The sequence below is a fragment of the Pan paniscus genome, chromosome 11 (assembly GCF_029289425.2).
Source record: "Pan paniscus chromosome 11, NHGRI_mPanPan1-v2.0_pri, whole genome shotgun sequence".
Taxonomy (NCBI): Eukaryota; Metazoa; Chordata; class Mammalia; order Primates; family Hominidae; genus Pan; species Pan paniscus.
The window spans coordinates 32,235,241-32,241,020 of record NC_073260.2 but is presented as its reverse complement, the minus strand read 5'-3'; positions in this window follow the sequence as shown (position 1 = coordinate 32,241,020).

Genomic DNA, 5,780 nt, shown 5'->3' with positions numbered 1-5,780 from the left:
TTTTAAATACACTGCATCCTCATTATTCAAGAATTTCCCTACTCACTAAAATTTATTTGTAACCACAAATCAATACTCTGGGCAGTGTCATGGTCATTCATGAACATGAACAGAGCAGCTAACGCTGGACAAGGCAGCACTCCTATTTTAGCTTTTATACTGCAAACAACTATCCTTTCATAATCTATTTAGGACCCCCCCTCCTTTTTTTTTTTTTTTGCATTTGTGTGCATTTTGTTGGTGATTTCACTGTTCAAGATGGCCCTCAAGCACAGTGTTGAAGTGCTGGCTAGTGTTTCTAAGTGCAAGATGATTATGATGTCCTTATAGAGAAAACATATGTATTAGAAAAGCTTCAGTTAGGCATAAGTTATAGTGTTGTTGCCCATGAGTTTAATGTTAGTGAATCAACAGTATATATTAAATAAGGCATCTTTAAATGGAAACACACTTAAAACAAGGTTATGCACTGATTAGTTGATAAAAATATTATGACCAAAGGCTCACAGGAAGCTAACCCTGTATTTCCCCTAGGAGCAATGGCTCAATGTTCACTAATTCAGTGTTTTTGGTGACTTTGTAGAACATAACTACCATGAATAAAGAGAACCAACTATACAATCCAAACCACAATGTCCCTAAGGGCATTTTATCTTCTGCCCAAACTTCTCATCTTTTGTAAACCCAAATATTCAGTTGCCTACCGAACAATTCTCCTCAATTGTCACAAAACGCTATAATTAGCACATGGAAAGCTAGACTTGCATCTTCATCCCATTCTTTCCCCAACTAACCTATTCACCTTCCTAGTTTCCTTGTCTCTGCTAATGACCTATCTAACCAGTGACTTCAGCCACCATCCCAGAGTCCTCCTCACTGTCCCATCTCCCAAATCTCTACATTGAAGCAGTCTCTAAGTCTTCTGCATTCTTCCTCCCATGTCTTGAGTCAGTCTTCTCTGTCCCATTACTCTTGCTTCTGCCTCGCAAGAGTACTACATGCCTGCCAGACTACTATCATCCTTGGATTTCTGAAGGGCCTCCTACTTCTCCCCTTCTAATCAAGGCTTCATCTTTCTGCCAGAATTATCTTTCTACCGTGCCAATTCAATCCTGTTGGATTAATCCTACAGTTTAAAATCTTTACTGGCTTTCTATTGCAAACAATGTCAAGTCCAAACTCCAGCCTGGCATAAAAGGACTTCCCTCAGCTGAGCTCTGACTACCCCTCCTGCCACCTCTCCAGCTGATCCTCACATCATCTTTTCTCTAGCAGAAATAAATTTCTTTGCTGTTTCCTAAGCATTCTATAGTTGCACATTGTTCTCTCTGCCTCTAATATCCTTTCTCTGACTTGACCTTCCTTTCTGATATACTGTATCCTCTTAGAAGCCTTCCTATTCTTTTCCTCACTCCCACCAGACTGAATTAAATGCAGTCTTTTGTCTTCTCCAAACTTAAGTGGGTTAGCAATTACCTTTACTGTTCTGCAAGAGAGGATGGGCACATGTCTAGTTACTTCTATATCCCCAGGGTGGCACTCTTCCTACAAGGTATACTCTTGGACAAAAATGTTAGCTCCTCTGAGCTGCAAATTCACTTTTGCAAAAATAAATTAGTCCTACCCTCCTCAAATGGCTCTTGTAAAAACAAAATGAGCAATGCAAACAAACAAAAACAAACAAAAAATTGCCCAGAATTTAGACCAAAAAAAAAAAAATTCAAATCTTGCTAGTACTTTTGACTCACACATTTCAGAAAGAATTCCCCATCACCATCCAACCATGCTCAAACAGCTTCTCTCCAAGACCTCTTTATTTTCACCAACACCATCCAAATTATTCACACTCTAAACCTGTCTTTTCCCCATTTCTGCCTATATTCATTTGTTGTTCATGGAGACTTGTTGAATTTTTCTTTCATATTTCTAGTAACATCTTCCTGTCCATTTCCAATGCCACCTGTCCTACTTTGAGAACAAATGGACTCAGTCTTGTATTATTCCTTGAAATCTTCACTGGTCATCCTGCTCCCACTTCCCCCAATCCTCTCCATTCCTCCTGGTTCTTCAAGCTGCACCATGGCCAGAAGCTCCCTGTCTACTCACACAGGAGTGAAATGTGCAGGGGTGTGATGGTAAATAATTGAGTGTCAACTTGATTGGACTGAAGGATGCAAAGTATTGTTTCTGGGTGTGTCAGTGAGGGTGTTGTTCAAGGAGGTTAATATTTGTGTCAGTGGACTGGGAAAGGCAGACCCACCCTCAACCTGGGTGGGCACAATCTAATCAGCTGCTAGCACAGCCAGAATAAAAGCAGGCAGAAGAATATGGAAAGACTAGACTGGCTGAGTCTTCCAGCCTACATCTTTCTCCAATACTGTATGCTTCCTGCCCTTGAACATTGGACTCCAACTTCTTCAGCTTTTGGACTCTGGGACCTTCAACCACAGACTGATGGCTGCACTGTCAGGTTCCCTACTTTTGAGGTTTTGGGACTCAGACTGGCTTCCTTGCTCCTTAGCTTGTAGACAGCCTATTGTGGGACTTCACCTTGTGATCATGTGAGTCAATACTCCCTAACAAACTCCCCTTTATATATACATCTATCCTATTAGTTCTGTCCCTCTAGAGAACCCTGACTAATAAAATGGGCTAATAAATTGAAAGCAGTCCAACAATCATGACAAAAGAGTGTTGCTTGATGACTTCCTGAAGCTGGAGAGATTCTCTTTTTCCAGGTATCCAGTTCAACATTTGGCCAACGTTGTGCATGAGTTACAGAGAAGTGATGTAAACCAAATTGCATACAACAAAAAGTCAGAGGAAAAGCAAATACAATAGGTGTTTTTCCAACCTTCCAGAATGTTGAGTAAGAATGGATAAAATGTTGTGAGTAATGACAAATTCACTTTTTATTCATATTCCAAAAATCAAATACTAGACCAGGGTGCTCATGCTTAAAAACATTAAGAGCTCTAACCAAGTCAAGCCAGTAACTAGGGATACAGGCACATGCCACCACACCCAACTAATTTTAAAAAACCTTTTGTAGAGAAGGGGTCTTGCTATGTTGCCCAAGCTGGTCTTAAACTTCTGGCCTTATGTGAACCTATAGGGTAATATGACTACTGAAAAAAAAGTGTGTCTCATGAGCATGGTGTTGCAAACTCAGGAAGTAATTGACCTATTGTTTTCAGCTCCAAGCAGACAATATCTGGAATGTATGGGACCACATTTGAAGAGGAACATTGGCCAATTGCAAGATAACCTTGAATAAGCAATCAAAATAAAGAAGGGTGAAAATATCAACAATGGAACACATACAGCACCATTTATTTCAAAATTGTAGAGGAAGCCTCAGATGAATCTGTGTTACATCATTATACTAAAGGCCAATTTTCTTCAACATCAGTAAAAAGCAATCATTTGAAAGACAGATAATATGAAGAGTCACTTTGGCTGGCTTAAACTTAGCACCTTGCCCTTGCCTGTAACTCATTGCAATTGCTTCTTCATTTGGGTAAATAGTCATTCAGTTATTTTTTTTAAATTTAACTGAAAATGTAAAAAAAAAATCAACCCTGTTGTCAATCAGACTGTAATAAATAATGTTTCTACGCAAACAGAGTCAAAGCCACATTAGAGATAAAAAGTTACCTCTGGGAGATTACTATTATTACTTTTTTTACCAATGACATCCCAGTCCCATTTTGTTCTTCCTGCTTCCTCAACAAGAATTTCTCAGATACCAAGTTGCTGAATTGTCCTCACATTCTAATAACATTTAATACAAAACTGGCTCTTGTTTCTCTAGTTTTTCCCTTACAGTCACCTAGCCTAAACCCAAATCCTTTAATAAGCCCCTCCAATGCCCTCTTGTTGAGAAACCACGTGCTCTTCCTTATTGCAGCAAGATCAATAAACCTACATGTGTTTGACTATAGGTGTGTTCCTCGCAGTCTTTGACTAGTAGGCTTCAATACATCAAATATTTATTGAGCATCTACTATGTGCTAGGTACTGTACTAGGTGATGAGAGAAAGTAAGGAGTTGATTACAGATAAGAAAATGGAGGAATCTGGGACAATTCCAGAGCAACTGATGACAAGAATGGAAAAAAGAAATGAGGAACTAACCCTCATTTCTTGAGCCAACTGTGTACAGGGCAACTAGCCTTCCCTTATCTCCCACTGCAGGTCCCCGCTGAGTAGACACAGACTCTGTACCAAGTGGCACAGAATAGGGGTAGATATCAGCCCCAGATGGGAACTGTCTTTTAGACTAGGAGCGCTTGACTTGTGTGGCCTTTATCGAAAAATGATGAGTTAGGCCTATTATATTCCTACGTAGGATGTTGAGCTAAAATTCACATAGGCCAGTTCCAGCTGACAGTGATGTCTTAAGTGAGGTCATGAAGCCCTCAAGAGATAGAGCAGCCTTTTTGTGCAATGATATTCCCATTCACATATGCATGGGGCCCGAATGAACTTGGGTTCCTGTCTTGAGTGAAGTCAAACCGACTACGAAGCCTTCCCTTGCGTCCTCCAGTCTGACATGAGAACTTTCTTCCCATGTTCTGACAACACCTTGGTTTACCACCTCAAAGCCCTTACCACTCTGCATTCTGATTACTAAAATTATTTCTGTCTGAATGTCCTCTAGCCCAGTGGTTCTGAACTGGGGGCAAGTTTGCCCCCTCAAGGGCTACTTCACAATGTCTGGAGGCATTTTGCTTGTCATAACTGGGTGAGGGGAGTTAGTGCTGATAAACATCTAACAGGACACAGGACAGCCCTCAACAGCAAAGAATTATCTAGCCAAACATGTTAATAGTGCTGAGTTTGAGAAACCTTGCTCTAGGTCAGCACTATTACTTTTGGTGACGATAGAAATGTTCTGTTATGTGTGCTGTCCAATACAGTAGCTGCTGACTGCCTGCGGCTACCATGCACTTCACAAGTGCAGATGAGGAGCTTTTTCTTTTTTTGAGACAGGGTCTCACTCTGTTGCCCAGGCTTGGAGTGCAGGGGTACGATCCCAGCCCCACTGCAGCCTCGACCTCCCAGGCTCAAGCGATCCTCCCAACTCAGCCTCCCAAGTAGCTGGGACTACAGGCACGTGCCACCATGCTTGACGTATTTTATTTTTATTTTTTGTAGAGATGGGGTCTCCCTGTGTAGCCCAGGCTCGTCTCAAACTTCTGGGCTCAAATAATCCTCCTGCCTCAGCCTCCCAGAGTGCTTTAACTTTTTTATTTGTATTTAAGTTTAACTACAGTGATGTGTCACTTAACAATGACAACACATTATGAGAAATGCATCATTAGGTGATTTTGTCATTGTGAGACCATCCTAGACTGTACTTAAACCTTGATAGTATAGCCTACTACACACTTAGACTATGCAGTGTAGCCTATCGCTACCAGGCTACAAATCTGAGCAGCATATTACTGTGCTGAACACTGTGAGCAACTGTAACACAATGGTAAGCATTTGTGCATCTGAACATATCTCAACCTAGAAAGGTACAGTAAAAATACAGTATCATCATCTTATGGAACCACTATCATATATGTGGTCCTTAACTGACGAAAACATCATTATGTGGAGTCTGACTGTCATTTGAATTTTTTTTTTTTTTTTCTGAAACAAGGTCTTGCTCTGTCACCCAGGCTGAAGTGCAGTGGCTTGATCTCGGCTCACTACAACCTCCACCTCCTGGGTTCAAGCAATTCTCCTACCTCAGCCTCCTGAGTAGCTGGGATTACAGGCACCTGCCAC